Consider the following 19682-nt stretch of genomic DNA (forward strand, 5'->3'; position numbering starts at 1 on the left):
GAGATCCCGGTCCAGGGGGAGAATTAAACTCCCAGCTTCAGGGAGAGGTGAAAAACAGGCGGTTGTCTCAGCCAGCGTGGAGCGGGAGGGAGGCTCCTCTCCCGGGGTTATTGATGGATCAGATGCAGAACTGCAGATTATGCTCCGTGCAGGCTCCCGTGCCAGCCAAGTGCAGAGCGGCTGGGCCCCGGGAGGAAAGATGCTCGCCAAGGAGTGGTTGGCTTGCTCGCTTGCTCGCTCCCACCCCGGGATTTATGGTGCTGCCCTTGAGCGGGAGTCTCTGACGGGAGATATATCGGCCTGCTTATCTGCCGGGAGTGGGTCCTCCCGATGAATCTGAGCAGCGACTGTTGCAGCCACTGGGTGGGAGACAGCTGGAGATCTACAGCCCTCTCTCCTGGCCCGAATCCCTCTACTCTCCTGCCCACGGGCCGACAACCACTTAGCCAGGACAGAAAGGCCCCGACCTGCTTGGTCTCTGGGCAATAATAACGGTTGGTGGCTAAGAAGGATGGCGCTACCCAGTTCTCTCCCACTGAGCTTCTGGGAGGACAGCTGGCGCCCTACTGTCCGTGGTGGCCCTGCGTGGCTAGACACTCCCGACAATAAATCCTGTGATGCACCAAATATAGAGCTCTGGGCCTCAGGGGAGGGGCGGGCAGGGGGACTTGTGTGTTGGGGGGGGTCTCTTCTGAGTGCCACATCGGCAGCCAGGAGAAGGGAGCCCCAGGAGCCGGCTCTCAGAGATGCAGGAGCTGGGATTTGGAGGGGAGCATGTGGCCCCTCCTTATGAGCACCATGTGCATCACACTGGCTATTTACTTTTTATATTCACCCTAAGGGGCGGATGCTGGGCTGCATTTTAGAGATTAGGACCCTGAGCCTCACCAAAGGGGCAGCAGGGAGAGGGAAGGCCAGGCTGGCCACTGCTTGCGTCCTCCTGGGTGCAGACTCATGGTTAAGTTCTGGGCCTCACCAGCATGGCTTCAAGTCCAGGAGGTAGGCAGGCCCTACTGTCCCAATGGGATTACTGACAACCAGGGTCAGGGAGATCTGGTCACAACAGGGACCGGATGGAGCCAGTCTCTCTTGGTCTCCCGGCCAGGCAGAGATGCTTCTTCGGGACCACATGGGGATGAGTTTCTGGCTCCATACAAGAGATCAGTCAGTGGGGGGTGGAGCCATATAGTCTTCACTTTAAAGATTAGGGCCCCAGCCCCACCTGTGCTGCACCTGTGCGGCAGCCCTGGCCAGAGCAGAGCTGGCAGGAGGCCTCCCTGGGGTTCCTCCCCTGGAGCCTGGCGGGCTGGCTCCTCCCCTCCTCCCAGCGGAGCCAGCCCTGGGAGACTTACAGTAAAGGCTCTTTGATCACAGAAGCTCTGGGGAGCCGCTGGGAGTGGGAAAGAGAGAGAGCGTGTGTATGAGAGATTTACATCCAAAGTCAGATCAGAGATTCCCGTTCTGCTGTGGTGACGCGGGAGCTTGTCCCTGTCGGGCAGCAGGGACCCGGCAGATGAAGCAGGAGTGGCAAGGCGTGAGCCTGTCATTAGGAGAGGTAAGTGGGCCACTGGGCTGGTCTCCTATGTCCTGGCTGTCATCCCTCTGGCAAAGTCATCACTTTTTGGGTGGAGCACCAAACCCTTTAGGGCAGCTCATTACAATTGGAGCACATCAGAGCCAGCAGATCCTTAGCGATCACCCCCTTGTTGCAGGTGGGCCAACTGAGGCTCGGGAGGGAGTAATGTGCCCAGGGCACAGTTTACCTGTGGCAGAGCTGAGGATCTGGAGCTCCGGGCACTATTCTTCCCATGGCAGCAGAGGAAGTTTAGGGAAGTAGTTAAGAACCAACGCCTTGGAGCTGGGCAGGGCCCAACGCCAGGCTTGCTGCTGTGTGACCGGGGGCAAGTGTCTCAACGCCTCTGTTCCCTCACAGGATACAGGTGGATGGCGACAGCTGTTACTATGTTGTTGCTGCCAGTGGGGGGCTTCACACTCAAGCTGAGCAGACAGGGGAGGAGGTGCACGGCGAGCAGAGGGTAGTGCGTGGAGGCGCAGTGTGGCTGGCACAGCTTTCTCCCAGAGCGGCGGGCCCTGATTGAGGGACTTCTTGGCAGTGCTGAGCTCCTAGGGGGAATCAGATACTCTCATTTAATCCTCCCTACAACCCAATGAGCTGAGGGGAATTATCCCCATCTTGCAGATGAAATGAGAAAACTAAGCTTCCGGAAGTTTTCGCATCTTGCCCTGCTACTCAGTCAGTGAGAGTTAGGACAGGATTCGAACCCTGGTCTCTTGCCATTTTGCTGGAGGCATCTGAGGCCAGTCTCACTTTGTAGGGGTGCAGTGTTGGCAGCGCCTGGGATGGGCAGCCTGACCACATTTAGAACCTTCTAGGAGGCTGAGCCCACCCTGCCCTGGATGGGCCTAGGCACCTCCCCTCTGGGGGCCCCAGTTGGCTCACAGCAGCACCTGGCCTGGATGGGCCTCCTGCCCCTTCGGCTTTCTCCTGGGCTCCTGCCTCATCCTGCTTCACCCAACAAGGGGAGCAGTGGCGTGGCTCTCTGGCTGCCATAGGGCCCACCTATCCTGCCTCGTTTGCCTGGAGCCAGGTGGGGTTGCTGTGGCCCTCCCCCTGCTCCTGCCCACACTTCTGATGATCTTGACTCAGGCTAGCTCTGTGCTTCCAACGGGGGACTAACACAAACCTGGATGGCATTCCATAGTAAATTACTTTAATTTTTATGGTGCCATGTGCTGTTTCCTGACAAAGTAACTCTATTTAGTTTACAAGTGGAAGTTTTTTCCTTTGGGTGTTTTGGTTCTCCTTTCCACCCCCGCCCCCACACCCCTCAGGCCTTAGCCCTTCATGCCCTCACCTCCTACCTGCCTTTGTTCTCACAGAAGAGGTGGAAGCCCCTGCATGTCCCTTGAGTGCTGCTGTGAGCCAACTGGGGCCCCCAGAAGGGAGGTGTCTAGGCCCATGTCATATGAGGTTGGTGGATGGACCCCCACCCCCAGCTGCAGGGGGCAGATTCCACACCCCAGGTCTGCTTCCTGCAGGATGTGCAGGTGGGCGATGGCTCAGCCCAGCTTGGAGAGCACCCTTCTGGGAACAAGCAGATGCCTGAGGGCCAGGCTTCAGACCCACCCCCAGCTGCCCTTCCCTAATGCCGACGAGGAAGAGTGGGGTGCCCTTTTGGGATCCATCTCGTCTCTTTTATTCTCAAAGCTACTATTTGTTGGGAAGGAGGTCTCTTACGAGGCCATCTTTGAGGTTCAAGGGTTGTAGGGTTATAACCCCTCATAGACTATTAGTACATTTAAAAATCTGCTAAGGTAGGTGGAAAGGAGGTGGAGGCTCAAAGCCCCCAGGGATATTGGGGGACCCCATACCCTCTAGCTGCACCCCTCCATCCCCCATGGCAGGGAGCTAATGCTGTTTGCTGGGCATTAGGTGAGGCGTTTAAGCCCTGTAACTCCAAGTGTGTTAGCGGCGCCAGCAGCAGCCCCAGGGAGCTTGTTAGCAATGCAGACACTCGGGCCCCACCCCAGATTTGCTGAATCAGAGTCTGCTGGATAACAAGATCTCCAGGTGATCACACGCACACCAGAGTTGGAGAAGGGCTATTTGGAGCCATGCTTGTAATCTGCACCAGCCCCACTTCACGGATGCAGACACTGAAGCAGGAAGCATAAGAGGCCGGTCCTGCAATGCTGCTGTTCAGTTACTGGGCTGGAATTCAGACTCGGATTTCTCTACCTCCAGAGGACGTTGGAGGATGGGTATTTTCAACAGGATGGGATGGGAAGGAAGGACATCTAAGGACGAGGGATGGCTTGAGGGTGGAGAGTGGAAGATTGCAAGACGGAGCTCAGGAAGCAGGTTGAGTTACTTGGAAAGAGGCGGTGGGGAACTATTGAAGATCTGGGAGCAGACAGTGGTCACCAATTCTATCCACGGGAGGGGGGTGCTCATCCCCCCCATAGGCCTTCCCATGCAGAAGCCCCCAGGATAGGCTAAAGGCATTTGTGGGCCACAGGGCGGAGACATGTCTGTGACCTTTCCTTGAGGGTCCTGGCTACAGCTCTGCCTCTGGCCTCATACCCAGCTGCCAGTCTGAATTATCCAGCCTGGTGTGGAGCTGAAGGGTAGGTGTGGGCAGGTTCCTGGGGGCTGGAACTGCAAGGAGTCAGGGGGGACAGTGGACAGAGCTCCGGATGGGGACGTGGACTCCTGTGCCCTGAGTCATCTCTTCTCCAACAGAAACACCTGCTCTTGGGGCACCTGGGTGGCTCAGTCGGTGAAGCATTTGCCTTCAGCTCCGGTCATGATCTTGGGGTCCTGGGATCCAGCCCTGTGTCAGGCTCCCTGCTTAGCAGGGAGTCTGCTTCTCCCTCTCCCTCTGCCCCTCCCCCTCTGCTCCTGCTCTGTCTCACTTTCTCTCTATCTCAAATAGATATATAAAATCTTAAAAGAAAGAGAAAAAGATCTGCTCTTCCTTAATTTGAGCCTAGGATTCTGTTCCTGGGCTGCATTGAGCCACCCCTGTGCTCCCATGTGCTGCTGCTCTGTCCAAAGTTCGGGGCTTGCAATGGCCCATTCCCTGGGTCTGGGTAATGAAACCCCGTTACAGCATGTTCAGCAGTGAGCTCGTGGAGGGGGTACTGGCATCAACACAGTAGAAGCATCAGGGCCCCAAAGCAGGAGCCTCAGGTGCCTGTCCCCAGGGTCAGCTCAGACACAGGGGCACTGCACCCCTCCCCCCACTTTCCTAGTCACCCCAGCCCCACTCCCTTGCCACAGGAGTCAGCATCTGCACGGCTGTTGGCACCTCCTAAACCAAGTGATTTCAGAGCCAACGGCTCCCGTCTTTAGGATAGCCTGACGAGGTGGGTGGGTTTGATCATCCCATTTCACAGCTAGAAAGATGGTGGCCAGTAAGGGCCCAGTGACTTGTCCAAGATCACAGAGCACAGAGCAAGGCCCACGACTGAGACCAAAACGCAGGACTCTTGATTTTGAATCCACTTTGACCCCCTTCTCCTTTAAAACCCTGAGCAATTTTTTCTAGTCTGAAAAGAATGGGATGCTTTCTAGAACATGAAATGCTGGGTTCAGGGTATGTGCCTGGGGACCTTTGTGTGTCTGGTGTGGATCCCTGGGGCTGGCACCTCCTGGGTATTCTGGAGTGGTCTGTAGACTTGCTTGTGCCTTACTAGCCTGGGAGGTCCCCAGGGGAAAGGGGGACTTTTAGCCTGTCCTCAAGCCGAGCGAGCACAGTTCCTAAGAAAGGGGCCACGCCGAGCAGACATCACACAAATGCCCGAGCGCCCATGCAGAGCAGCTCCGGCTCTGTCCTTGTCACACACCTGCCGCCATCCTCTAAAGCGCCACTCCTCTGCCCTCATCTTCTGGGGAGCTCATTCTCTACTCTCTCACTTCTCCCTGTTTCTAGAAGCCCTTTGTCCTCTTGCTAGGGCTTGTACCTTTCCCTCAGGGCTTGCTTTTCCCCCAAGCCTCCTTCTGACCCAGAGCCATAAATCCTTAAATTGTTAGGTATCAAGGTGACAGTGGGTGTCAAGGGACAGGGCCACTCTGAGCTGCTCTCCAGGCCCCGTCAGGGTTCAGCGACCAGTGCGGAGTGGAAGGAGTCCTGGCCTGCAGCCCCTGCTCCCAACACACAGGGTGAGCTTGCACAGTGGCGAGGGGTGTGCACTCCGAAACTAGCCTGTCCTTGGAATCCTGGCTTTGTTCCTCTTGGCTGCATGACCTTCGCGGGGGGAGGGTCTGGGTGGCAGAGAAATAAAAAACAGGGGAGTAGAGAGAAAGGAGTACTTGCAAACAGAGCCTTGGAATTTCTCCTTCTGCTCTGTGGCTCCTCAAATATTTGACTTCTGGGGGATTTTCTTCCCTAAATGTGACTAGGTCAGTGGCTGGGGCTCGGTCTAATCTTTGGCTAGGACGTAGTAAAACGTTGGGCTGCATTAATACAAGTGTGGACAGGTTACTCAACTTCCCCAGGCCTCAGTTTCCCTATCTGTAAAATAAAGGGGGTATGCTCTCTGCTTCCCAAAAGTCCCTCCAGCTCTGGCATTCCAAGATTCAAGCCCTGGGCAGTCACGAGCTCTCCTTATTCCTCTCCCTTTGTGGCATCTCTGCAGAGGGTCATGTGCAAGATTAATAAATAAATGGATAAATAAATAAATAAATAAATAAATAAATAATGCCTTTTATTTGTGCAGCGTTGAATAGTTTTCAAAGTGCTTTCTCATCCATTAATTATCTCAGTCGAGCTTCACGCAGGCCCTGGGAAGTAAGCAGCCCAGGGATTATTACTGCCATTTTCAGAGCAAGAATGAGAGAGCTTTGGAGGGGCAAAGTGACTCGCCCAAGGTCATGCTATTATCTGATGTCAGGATGAGAAGAGGTGGAAGAGAGAAGCTGAAAGAGAAAAGAAGCCTGGTGGGGGTCGGGGTGTGGCTGGTCTGGGTGGCTGAGAGCAGAAATAAAAATAGGAGAGAAAGAAGGATTTGCCAAAGGCAACCTCAGAGCTTCCGAGTCTCTCTCCTGCTTCAGGGCTCCTCAAATACCTGACTTCTGGGGCATTTCCATCTCTTACTGTGACTGGATCAGTGGCTGGGGTTCAGTCTAACCTTTGGCTAGGGATTAGCAAAATCTTAGGCAGCATTAATAGAGGCAGGGTGTTCACAAAAAGGAGGTGAAAGTGTCTCTCTGAGCACCTGGTATCCCCTGCTAGTCTCCACACTTTGAGGTAGACTTTGACAAACTGGAGGTGGCTGGTGAAGAGTGAACCCTGAACCATCTGGGGCAGAGTCAGAGGCACTGGACTTGAGGAAGAAAGGGCTGGGGAGTTCCAGCATTGTCTTCACAGATTGGAAAGAACTTGGATTTGGCAGAAACTGGACTGGTGAGTGGATGGAACCAGGAGCAGTTTAAATTGCAACAGGGAAGGAAGTGGTTAATCTCTGCTGTGAAACGGTCCTGATCACTGCCCCCCCACTCCCTGACCCCTTGGCTCCCCAGTTTCCCAGCTCTTGGCTCATGCCTCAGCCTCCACAAAGCCCAGGCTGCAGGTGTGGGGCAGGACCTTGTCCTTGTCACTCTTTCTAGAAAGCGAGCTCCCTGAGGGCTGGGCAGGCACAGGGATCCCTGCCTTGGGTGTAGGCTGACATGTGAGGGACTTACAGCTCTGAATAGAAGTCATTCAGGCTCTGTACAGGGGGGAAGGCCGACGGGAAACCGACAGGGCTTGTTTCTGATAACGGGCTGGGGTGGTGCTGGATTGGGATGCTCTCCTGGGGCCTGATGCAGCTGTTTGTTGCAGAGGCCCTGGTCTTAGAGGCCAGAGACAATGTGGGGTGGGGGGCAGCGGGGGGCAGGGTGGGGTAGGTGGGCAGGGGTGCTGGGGCCCTGAAAGGAGATAGGGAATGGGAGCTGCAGGTCTGGGGGCCTGGCACCACCTGTCCAGGCTTAATCTGGAGCCTGCTACCCTCTGAGCCAGGCACTCACCCTCAGATGGAATGAAAACTGGGCACTTCTCACGGGTGTTTGAGAATCTTGAGCTCCCCTGTGGAGACCACACTGAGTGGTGGCAGGGCTGGATCTTTAAGAGAGTGGGGACCAGAGGTTTAAAGACGCCCCAGCTTGTCAGCAGTAATCAGCTCCTGTTCTGCTCTCTCTCTGCTGGGGACCGGGCTGCCTCACAGGGAGATAATTTACCTCTAAGAAGCTTTATGGCTCCCACTGCCTCTGTCTCAGGGCTGGGACACAGGGCCCACTGCCCTCACGTGGTGCTCTGTGGCCCCTCCTTCCACCCTCATGACCCCACTTGTGCAAGGGCAGGGAGCCTCCAGGAGGGTCCTATCTCTCTCTGACCCAGCTTTTCTCTCTCTCTTTTCCTTCTCTCTTATTTTCTCACAGCACCTCAGCCACTGCTCTGGGGACTCCCCACTTCTTCCCTGCTCTCAGCTCTGTGGCAGTGAGGGCCACAGGAGGCAGGGGCAGGACTGAGCGTGAGTGAGTGAGAAGATGGGGTGCAGCTAGGTGCTCGGACTGGGGTCTTGCTTCCCCTCACTTAGGGGCCTGGCTCAGATTTAGCAAATAAAAATACGGATGGCCAGCTAATTTGGATTTCACATAAATGACAAATAAAAAAAATTTTTAGGTAAGTATGTCCCATGCAGAATTTCGGTTATACTTACACTAAAATTGTAATCGGTGTTTATGTGAAATTCAGACTAATAGGAGTTCTGTATTTTCTCTGGCAGCCCAAGTCTTGACTGTTCCTTCCTAGTGCCTCTGGGAGCATCTTTGAGCATCTCGCTGGCTGGGAATGATGGATCCTAAATCCTAGCCCTCACCACTGATAATTAGGAACAAAGGCCCTGTCCCCCAACAATGGATTGTAGATGATAACTGATGGCCTTTAGGAAGCTTCAGGGTAGCCCCCAGCAATCAGGGATTGTTGTCATCATTGTCTAAGAAAAATACACCTGTATGAAGCTGTACGCATCGGGTTTAGGGATGCCAAGTTGGCCTAGAGAAGCGGACCCAAGAGTGGCAGCGCAGCAGGCCTGGGAGAGCTTCCAGGCTCCTCACAGGGCTCTTCTTACCCCAGCATTTCACAAAGCGGCAGCTTAGCAGCCTTATTTCCCTCGGGAAAGGGTGAGAGCAGGTGCAGTGGTCAGGAGCTAGAGAGAAAGGGGGACCCTGCGTGGGGCCGACTCCAGCTCACATTCTGGCCCTTGCACCTTCCCTCCCTCTGCCCACTCCTTTCTCCCCTGCCTGCCACAAGCCCCACACAGTTGAGGAACATCCTCTCTAGAGGACTTCCTGGTGGAGTCATTGGCTGCCACTAAATTAATTTCAAACTGGGAGGCACCTGTCTGGAGGCTGCCGGTGGAGCTCATGCAAATGACTTTGGGGAGCCCTTGGTTGGACTCGTGCTCCACAGACGGTGCCTACAGGCTGGTGAGCCCAGCGATGCCGTGTTGCTCGGAGGATAGAAGGTGCTAATCCACTCTGTGCAAAGCCAGTGTCCAGCCCTATGCTCCGCGCTCTGAGGCCAACTTTGACAGATTGTGGGGGTGGGGGTGGGGGGTAAAGAGTCTGAATCCTGAGCCATCTGGGGGCAAAATGGAAAGAATTGGACTTAGGAAAGAAAGATTGAGAATTTCAACCCCTTATTCACATATTAGAAAGAGACTGGGCTTGTTCTGGGAGGCCCCGGGCAGGGGGCAGAACCAGCACAGATGGGTAGCAGGTCCCAGGGCCAAAGCCCTCATCTGCCCAGAGACAGGGGGAGCTGCTACGATTCCAGTCTCAGGTTTTCTCCGTGACCTCGTGCAAGTCACTTCCCCTTCCTGAACCTCAGGGCGCCAACTGGATCATTATGTGGTGCTCTAGATTCTGGCTCCTGCCAGTGCAGAGGCGAGGCGAGTCTAACCTAGAGTCCACTCCACAACCAGCAAGCTGAAGTCAGAGGTCATGCCTCATTCTGCGTCATGCCTCCTCTACCCTCTAGCTTGCTTACTAAAGACCTGCTGGCTGTTGGGAGATAAAGAGGAGGGAGAGGTAGGTATTCATTCAAAGAGCAGCTCCAAGTCCTCTCCTCCATGAAGCCCTCCAGACTGCTCTGGAGGGTCCATGCCCTTTTCTATTTCGCTACACAATGAACTCAGCTTTGGTTTGGCCCTCAGTCCGGGTACGTGTCACGGTGGCCGCCAGGGACTTACAGATGCCCCGCCTGATGAAGCCCGAGTGCCCGCTAGCAGGAGCTTCAACCTTCTCCAAACACGCCTGAACTTTACCTTGTGCTCATTCTCCTGGCCTGTAATTCTCTTTCTGTTATTTGTGTCTACTCATCCATTAAGACTCTGTTCAGATGTCTTTGTAGAGCCTTCTAACCCCTCCCCATGCTCGCCCTCCCCACCCACCCCACCTGTGCCCCGGGGACTTAGTTTCTTCCCTCCTGGGAGGGACCCCACTGTGTAGAGCACTTGGTGCCCCATAGGGCAGGTGGGTGTCTCTCCCATCCAGCCTTGGGCTTCTCAAGGTCCTGGACCGGGCCGCATTCAGCGACCGACTTGGCATGCACAGGGTGCGCACCACAGTCCTCCACCTGCCCAGCTCAAGCTTTAATGTCACCTCTGCACTGAGACCTCCCTGCCCGCCCATTTCAAGAAGATTTTCTGATTCTCTTACAGCATCTTGTTTCTTGGCTTCATAGGAAATCAGGATCTGTAATTTAAACCCAAATGTGTTCTACAGGTGTCTGTTCTCTGCTTCCACCTCTAGAGTGGCAGCTCCAGGGCCTGTCTGTCTTGACCAGTGCTGAATCCCCAGCACCTAGAATAGTCTGGAACATACCATGTGCTCAGGGAAAATGTACCGAGCAAGTGAGGGACCGTAGGTGTCTAGAGGACATCTGTTGCTCCGCTGGGCCACTGCCCATCCTCCCTTCTTCTGGTGGCTGCACTGTGATGATCCTTTGGGGGCGGGCTTCTTTCTCAGTCATGAGGCTCAGCAGCTCAGACCTCCTCCCCGTCACAGAGCCAGGCCCACAACTCACTCCTGGTCCAGCAGAGCCTTCCTCTCCCCAACTGGGGCTGGGCACCGGGCCAAGCTGTTCCAGCGACACTAAATCCTGGGACACTTGCTGCCAATGTGGTAGTACATAAACCTGTTGCTGCCGGTGCGAAAGTCTGTCTGGGAATGATGCCCACAGAGAGGGAAGCAGATCCAAGGGACAGAGAGACGTGGATTTCTGGCAACATTGTTGGAGCACCTGGATATAGATATGCCTGAAGCCACCCGTAGCCTTCCTAGCTACGTGCCAATAAGTTGTATTCACTGCTTACACTGATTTGAATTGTAATTTATTATTACAACTAGAATAATTGTCATTCATGCACATTGGAAAAGTATCTTAAGTCGTCCTTTTATTCTCATCCAGCATCTCACAGGGACTTGGCATGCAGTAGGCACTCAATAAACATTTTGAGCAAATAAATGACTGCAAGCACTTTAAAGGGACGAATCGTGTCTAATTTGCTTTAACCGTTTTTCCTTTTTCCATGCAGACAAATGTTTGGTATACATTATGCATGCCATGAATGTTACTTGATCCCAGGGGGATAAGATTCGTCTCCTCTTCTCTTCTTCCTCCTCTGAAAGTCTGTTAATAGAGTTCCTGCCTCTCACCCCCACCTCCTTGACAGCTCCTGAGTTCTCATTCTCCTGTTTTTCTTTCAGTTAATAATTGTGATGATTTGCAATCGATCATCCAAAACCGGTCTGTGTCCTAGGTCCCCAAATAACCTGGGGGAAAAAGCGAATACTAATAAATGAAGTCATAGGTATTTCATACATAAGGGCTGCTGGAGGTATTCACCTGCCATGTTGCTGATACAGGCTGCCCGTTTCATGCTCCGTCCAGGGAGCCACAGGGACCAGAGCACCTAGAAAAGTTTCCCTGATGCTGCCTCACTCCTCATTTCCTTGGAAGTGGGTCATGACATCTTGTAATGATGCTGAGGATCCTCTTGCCCTCCTTGGGTTCTAGTATTAGAAGCAGGCCAGCCATTAAAAAGAGAACTCGATTTCACCAAAAATCTCAAACACATGGAAAAGTAGAGACGCTAATACAACAAGCCACCATATTCTCATCAACCGGCCTCAGTAAACTCCTAAAAAATCTTATTTCCTTTCTACCCCCACTCCTCCCTTCCTCCCACTTTCCCGATTACTTTGAAGCAGATCATTTTTATGACAATATTTTAATACCCATTACTAGATGATAAGCATTCTTTTATGTAAAGACTGATTTATTGGGGATCCCTGGGTGGCTCAGTGGTTTAGCACCTGCCTTTAGTCCAGGGCGTGATCCTGGAGTCCCGGGATCAAGTCCCACGTCAGGCTCCCGGCATGGAGCCTACTTCTCCTTCCTCCCATGTCTCTGCCTCTCTCTCTCTAAGTCTATCATAAATAAATAAATAAATCTTAAAAAAAAGACTTATTTATTTTAGTGGGAGGGGCAGAGGGAGAGAATCTTCAAGCAGATTCCTTGCTGAGCAGGGAACCTGACATGGAGCTCAACCCCACCACCCATGAGATCATGGACCTGAACTGAAACCAAGAGTTGAATTCTTAACCAACTAGGCCACCCAGGCACACTGATGAACACTCTTTTAAAACCATGATACCACTATCACACTGGGGTAGGTTGTTATACTATAGCATAACCCCCAATGAAGCATCCCTGTCAATGCTTACACCCTTGTGAAGAGTCCTTCTATGTTGACTCTGGGCTTGATAGCGTGACACTCTTGGTCAATGGGACAATGACAAACATCACGCCAGACAGAAGCTCAGAAAACACTTGTCCATCGGGCTTTCCCTTTCTTGCCTCTTGCTGCAAATGTTTCTGCCACCATGTGAAAAGCCCAAAGCCTCCTTCAGAATGAAAGACCTTGTGTGGTGAGAGAAGACACAACTGTTCTTGTTAAGTCCACGCACAAGTGATCTAACCACACTGTATGGGACAGACTTCAGCCATCCCCACTGGCATCTACCCAAAGCAGTGACTCACAGAATCACTAGCAAATAAGATAGTCATTGATCTAAACCATTAAATGTTGGGGTGGCTTGTTATGTGGCGAGAGCTAATTGATGCACACCCAAGACACTGAACATTAATTTCTTAATTTCATCACGTACTCAATTAATGTTGAAATCTCTTTGATTGTCTCATAAACTTGTTTTTTGTTTGTCCTTCGTTTATTTTTTATCAGGACCCAAGAAGGTCGATATATTTTGATTGATATGTCCTCTTGTGTCTCAAAGTCTATAATTTCCACTCCTTATATTTTTTTTTCTCTTGGAATTTCTTTTCTTTCTTTCTTTCTTTTTTTTAAGATTTTATTTATTTCTTCATGAGAGACACAGAGAGAGACAAAGACACATGCAAAGGGGAAAGCAGGCTTGCTATAGGGAGCCCAATGGGGAACTCAATCCCAGGACCTGGAATCACGACTTGAGCCAAAGGCAGACCCTCAACCACTTAGCCACCCAGGTGTCCCAGAATTTATTTTTCAAAGAAACTGGGTCCTTTGTTCCATAGATTTCCAAACTCTGAATTTGCTGAATGCTATGGTGCCATTTAATGGGTTCTACTGTCCCTAAATTTCCTGTAAACTGGCAGTTAGATCTGGAAGCTTGATCAGATTAGGCTTGATTTATCTTGGCGTCTGTCGTGTTCCTCCTCAGGAGGGGTCAATATCCAGGTGTCTTTTGGTCACATGACCCTCTCCCAGATCGACCATCCTATTCATTTTTCTAGGACGCTACTGCAGTCACTCACTCTTTTGTCAGCCATAATACTTCTATAAAGATCTATTTCTCCTCGTAAAGTATTCGGTTACCAGTGGTATCACTTGTATAAGGAAAAGCAGGGTAAATGCTTGATTCTCTCCCTTTATTTCAGTTTTCTGAAGAAAGAGTTTGTTCCCTTGACATCCTCTGGGGGTGACCAATGATTTACTTTATTTTTTTGAGTATCATTATGAACTTATGGATTTAAATGTTTTGATGTATTTTAATACAGTGTATTGTCCTTATTCCTGCTTAAATTGCATCAGCTTTGGCCAGGGGGAGTCTATTCAAGTTGGTTCCTGAGTCATTCTGACACAAATCCTGTAATCTTTGATAATGTTTGATAGCTTCCTTGTTTCTGGTGTAAAGACGTCCTGGCTTATCTTGTACTTTTTCCTTTGTTGGCCTTAGAATGCCTTTTCTCCAAGGACACTCGGTTTCCTTTTGACATGTTATGCATGATATTTCACAAGTAGGAAAAGCTTTGATGGGGGTCCCATTCCCCTTCCTCCCCCCACCTTAGAACAGAAAAACTAGAAAGCTTCAAGGAGGTCAAGTTACTTGGCACACGTAGGTGGCTTTCCGAGAGAAGTCTGGAAAATTCTACCAGGTAAGAGCGTATCATTCTCGTGTTTGCAAAAAGCAATGGTCAAGAGAGATGACACTTTTTGCTGATCCACTGATTTCCATAATGAAGAAGAAATCTTACCTTTGCAAACGAAGGAACGAAAAGATTTCAGAGCTGGTTGATTCCAGGAGGGGAAGTGCTCAGAAGCATGACTTGAGTTCTGAGTCCTGATTAGGGACCTGAAACAGAATGTACACAACCAATGTGGGAAGGCTGAGCTGTACTCCGGGGAGACGCTCACAAATCCTGGGCAGTTTGCTTTGCTAAGGCCTGCTTTGTCAGCCGAGCACTGGAGATGAACTACTCCTGAACACATTTTGAGGATGCAGTGAGATGATCATATAGAGACTCGGACTGCTCAGCCTGCCAACTCTCTTGCTTTCTCCATTCTCATAAGCCTCTATGCTCCCAGACTTTTTCCATCGGGTTCTGTCCCCAAAACTAAACGAGTGTCAAAAAGCCCTGCTTCTTCTCTTGGGGCAGATTGAGAGAGAGACCGGAGGACAGTGGGACCTCTTTGTCCAGAGGCTATGGGTTGACCAGTTCGTATAGCCCTATGTAGGGTCCAGGAGGATCTAGTGTTTTTGATCCTGCTGGGACATGGGCTGTTTTGGGGCCTCCCAGACCTCCTATTCTTGATGACTCTAAAGAAGTTGATGATGCTAGCAGTAGTAATTTTAGACAACATTGACTGAGCACTTCGCCTGTGCCAGGTTCTGTTCTAAGTATTTATATATATGTTTCTATTGTTTGAGCCACCATCAACTCTCCTCTGGCAATGGCTTCCTAACTGGGCTTCCTGCCTTCAACCCTGCTGCTTTACCATCTCTTCCTCACAGACTGTCCGGAAGGAGCCTTGAAAACGTGAGTCAGATCATGTCACTCCTCAAAGGCTTTCAATGTCTTCTTGTCTTACGCTAAATTAAAGATAAAGCACAGATGATGCGCTACCAGCCCATCATCATCTGGTCCCTCACGACTTCTCGAGCTCATTTTTCACCCTTTCCCCTCCACTGGAGACACACTGGCTCCCTCACTAGTCCTCAACTTTGGCTAGCACACGCAGGCCTGAGTCTTCACCCATGCTGTTCCCCCTGTATGCAATGGTCCCCGCCCTGCCACACTCATTCCTCCTGGTCTCCGCTCAAACTCTAGCTCCTCCCTGAGCACCACCCCCCCACCTTCCCTGGTCATTTTGTGTAACATAGCCCCCCATCCTTTTTTAAAAAGATTTTATTTATTTATTCACGAGAGACACAGAGAGAGAGGCAGAGACACAGGCAGAGGGAGAAGCAGGCTCCCTGCAGGGAGTAGGATGTGGGACTCGATCCCAGGACCCTGGGATCATGCCCTGAGCCACAGGCAGACGCTCAACCACTGAGCCACCCAGGTGCCCAACATAGTTCCTTTTGTGCTGTCCTTTCCAGTTCCTTTTCTTCATGGCATTCCCACCACCCACCGGATTATGTATTTACTTTCTATTACTGTCTCTGTGCCTACCTTGCAAACCTCACGAAAATATGAATTTTTATGCACCTAAGTCAGTGACAGGTACATAATAGATGGGCAAAAAATATTTGTTCAGTGAATGAGTAAATATCGACTCACTTAATAATCTCAATAACTTTCTGAGGCTTGGTAGGTACTATTATTTTTCCATTTTTACAGATGAAGAAGCCAGGCTGGAGCCATAACCTATCCAAACCAGCAACCGGCAATTCGCATAGCAAGTAAGTAGAAAGATGGAATTGGAGAGTCAGGCTGGCAGATGGACACCAATGCTGAGACTCTCCCTCACCTCTTTCCTCTCCTCCTCCTCCTCCATGGGAGTTTAGACGGGATTCCTTTCTCCTCTACACTCCTCTGCGCTTCTGCCCTAAACCCGTGTCTGCTTCTCTTGCCCTGGGTTTCAGGTTGAACGAAGTAGAAGGAAATCCAGGCCCTTGCCCTCGGCGCCTGAGCAGCCGGCTCTGTGCATGCTGCCCCTCTGGCTGCCCTGAGCCTGCTCAGGCTGTCCCAGCAGGCTTCTGCTTCCCTGCAGAGACCTACCTGCTTTAGCCTGATCACCAGACCGTGTCAAGGGAAGATGAAGGTAGCTGAAGGGGAGAGGAGGCAGACTTGATCACCTCTTTGCTCATCCTGAAAAATTTCCCATCTCAATCCCAGAGACCTGAGTTGCACAGGGATGGAGGGAATTGTTGGTGTGTGTGTGTGTGTGTGTGTGTGTGTGTGTGTCTGCAGCAGGATGGCTTGACCGGACCAACGGGATGCCATTATTTTAACAGAACTATGTCAACATGGCCATGGTAACAATTTCTTTTTGGCTTTTTGTTTTCATTTTCTAAAATATATTTTTAAATTTACACACAAAATTTTGCTCTTTGTAGCGTACGGTTCTACGGGTTCTGACAAATGCAAAGTGTTCTGTCCTCACCACCGCAGTCATGACACGAAGAGGCCACTCACTCCCCAAATTCCCACGTGTTGGCTTCTTGTAGTCAGCCTCTTCCCGTGAGCCTTTGCTTGGCAATCATTGATATGTTATCCATCTCCGTAGTTCCTTTTCCAGAAAAGTCATAGAAATGGAAGCAAATAGCACACAGCCTTTTGGACCAGGCTTCTCTCATTTAGCAAAATGCATCAGAGAGTCATCTGTGGCATTGTTGCCTGTATTAGTAGGCTCATTGTATTTTATTGTGGAGTAGTACTCCCTGACCCCGATACACCACACTTTGTTTACACATTTACACAAGGAAGGACAGTCACATGGTTTCCAGGTTTTGGCAATTAACTAACAAAGCCGCTCTATACATTCCTATGCAGGTGTCTGGGTGAACCGCGTTTTCTTTTTCTTGGGTAAATACATAAAAGTAGGATTCCTAGGTTATGTGATAATGTATATGTAACTTGGTAAGAAACTGCTGGGATGTCCCCAGAGTGGCTGTATATTTTGCAAGAATGTTCTAAGCATTCATATTGTCAGTTTGAAACATTTTTTTCCCAGCCCTACTCCAGTAGGTGTATTTTGGCACATGACCAACGATGCGGAACATCTCTTTACATGCGTAGTTGTCATCCCTAGCTCTTTAGTGAGGTGTCCAAATTCCCCTTGACCAAAGTTGTTACCTCCCTCTTTCATCCCTGTTAAATTGTTATGCATCCTAACAACTTTGATTCCTTGCCTGAGGGGCCTGGGGGCGGGGAGGGCTTTTTTTTTTTTTAAGGGTTGCTCTACCCAGAACCTTTATCGCAAGTTGAGAAGATGGGTATGGGGGGGGTGGGGTATGTTATCCAGAACTGAGAACCACAGCAGCTCTATTCTACTATCCGATTTCTCTGCTTTTTAGAACTGAAAACAGAGGCCTAGAGAGAAGAAGCTTTTGCCCAGATTCCACGACTAGAAGGTTCCTGAACAGGATCAAGATCAGATTGACTGATTTCATTTGTAGAAGTGCCGAGCTCTCTGCACCATCGACCTTTCAGTGATGTGGGAGGTGCTGAAGATACACATGGGGTTCCATCCCGGAGAAGGTTCTGGGAATAATGCAAACAATGCAGGGTGATGCTAGGAAGACACATGTGGACATGGTGTTTCTGGCTGCTGATAATATTGGAGGAAATAAAGAGAAAAGATGAAGTTTGTTGAGCGAGGCTTCCTGGAGGAAAGGAACCCTGGGGTCTAGTTTGGAAGGGAAATAGAAAGTCTGTGCGCTTGTCACTGTCTGTGTGTGCGAGCTCCATCTGATCCGGGATCGTGTACACTGGGTGCGCTCAGGAGTATATGGGACCACAGCCCCCTTCCTCATCTGGTAATGTACCCGAGCAACTGTAAGGCTCCAAGTGTGTTTCTGTTTGGTATGTTTTGCATTCTTGCTTATGTCTGAGTGTTCTTCCTTGCTCTCCTGTCTGCAGCCTCAGGTGGGGAGCACCTCAGTGACCTCCTGCAGCCCAAACTGCAGCTGCCAGCACTTCCATCCAGTGAGCAGTGAGCTTCTCGGATTTGCTTCTAGTTGAAATCAATATTTGCTGAGAAGAATGCATCTTAATTTCAGCGGCCAGTTCTCTGGGCGAGAATTGCTCTAAAACAAACCTCCAAACCCGCAGACTTAATGCATCCGAGTTCAGTTGTTTAGTAAATCTTTCTGTGCGGAGAAAATCCATTAGCTGACGGGCGGGGATGGGGAGGGGGCCCAGGAGAGAGCATGAAGGCCCCAGTGAAGCCTCAGCAGCAGACATGGGATCAAGAGCACGCGGACCCAAGTGAGGTGTCAGCTGCATCCCTGAGCCCTAGCCCAGGACTTCCCCAGCTTGCTGCCAGCCAGGAGGCACAGCCAGTGTGTCATGGCCAGAATGAATGGGAAGTGGAATGAGACCCCTTTCCCCAGTGCCTGCCTGGGGAAGTGTTTTCTAATTGCCAACTGTCCCGTTCTAAATCTACAAGGAGGCTATCGATTTTCTTTTCAGCAGGACTGGGGGAAAGCAATCATTTACCCCAGAACACAGGCTTTAATGAATCCGTGAAGCATATGAGGTCACCCTGATTACATCTTCCCCTGACAGCCCGGGATGGCTCCGCAGCACTCAGAAGACTTCCTGAATGAGGAGCTTTTCCAAACCCGGGTTCCTCCCTGTTCTCTCACTCTGCTGAGTCAGGGTGTAGCTCTGAGCTCTTCTACCTGGAAGGCCTTGGGCCCACTGTGGAGAAGCAGCCGGACCAGGTGGGACCAGCTGTGGGCTCCAGAGTTACAGTCACTGGCATCAGTGTCCAGCTCTGCCAATTTCCAGTTGTGTGTCTATGCAGCTGCTTTAACCTCCTGGAGGTTCAGTTTCCTCAAGAATCTCTATAGGGCAGGGACACTTGGGTGGCTCAGTGGTTGACCATCTGCCTTTGGTGCAGGGTGTGATCCCGGGGTCCTGGGATCAAGTCCTATATCGGGCTCCCCACAGGGAGCCTGTTTCTCTCTCTGCCTGTGTCTCTGCCTCTCTCTCTGAGTCTCATGAATAAATAAATAAAATCTTAAAAAAAATCTCTATAGGGCAGATTGTTGTCAGGATACAAGTTCATATATTTAAAGGATCAGACATATAATAGGCAGACAAGACAAAGTAATGACTCTGTGGCACTCCAGTTTCTCCTCTCTGTAAAATGGGATGAATTTTATTTGTTTCGCAATGAATCGAGGACTGAGAAGTAAAGGATGAACCTACCATGGCATGGAAACCATCCAGAAATGAAAGGGGGAAGGAAGGAGCAGGGGTTCTTTCATGGTCAAACGCAGGAGATCAGAAATGAACTCAGCAGATAGGAACAAGATCTGCAGGCAACGGTATAGAAAGCAAGTCCCTTTGCCCCTAAAGGGTCCACTCCTGGACCACTGGCTACAAATGAGGACCCTACACGTTTAGACCTTCTCCTGATCTTCCAGATGGCACAAGAAAACTCAAAGGGGCAGAAACTTGCATGGAGTCAACAGACACCTGGTAACAGTGAGTCCCAAACCCAGGGCTATGGATGCCGGGTCCCCAGCTCTTTCTGTGCTGGTAGGTTCTTGTCTTTACCTGCCTCATTTTGAAGTGGGGTCAGGCCACCCAATAGCTGGTAGAAGACCGCCTATGCCCAGAAGGGGAAATGGAAGCTGAGGTGGTGTTGGTGAAGGGGAA

At 51.0% G+C, this 19682-nt stretch overlaps 1 long non-coding RNA gene across 1 annotated transcript; it reads left to right on the forward strand.

Moving 5' to 3' along the window:
* The first annotated feature begins 1375 nt into the window (after window positions 1–1375).
* On the forward strand, window positions 1376–17631 carry LOC112655593 (uncharacterized). The gene is made up of 3 exons (XR_003133803.3): window positions 1376–1555; window positions 15690–15751; window positions 17369–17631. It is a non-coding gene; the product is annotated as an uncharacterized LOC112655593 (long non-coding RNA).
* The last annotated feature ends 2051 nt before the right edge of the window (window positions 17632–19682 follow it).

The sequence above is a fragment of the Canis lupus genome, chromosome 9 (genome assembly GCF_003254725.2).
Source record: "Canis lupus dingo isolate Sandy chromosome 9, ASM325472v2, whole genome shotgun sequence".
Lineage (NCBI taxonomy): Eukaryota > Metazoa > Chordata > Mammalia > Carnivora > Canidae > Canis > Canis lupus.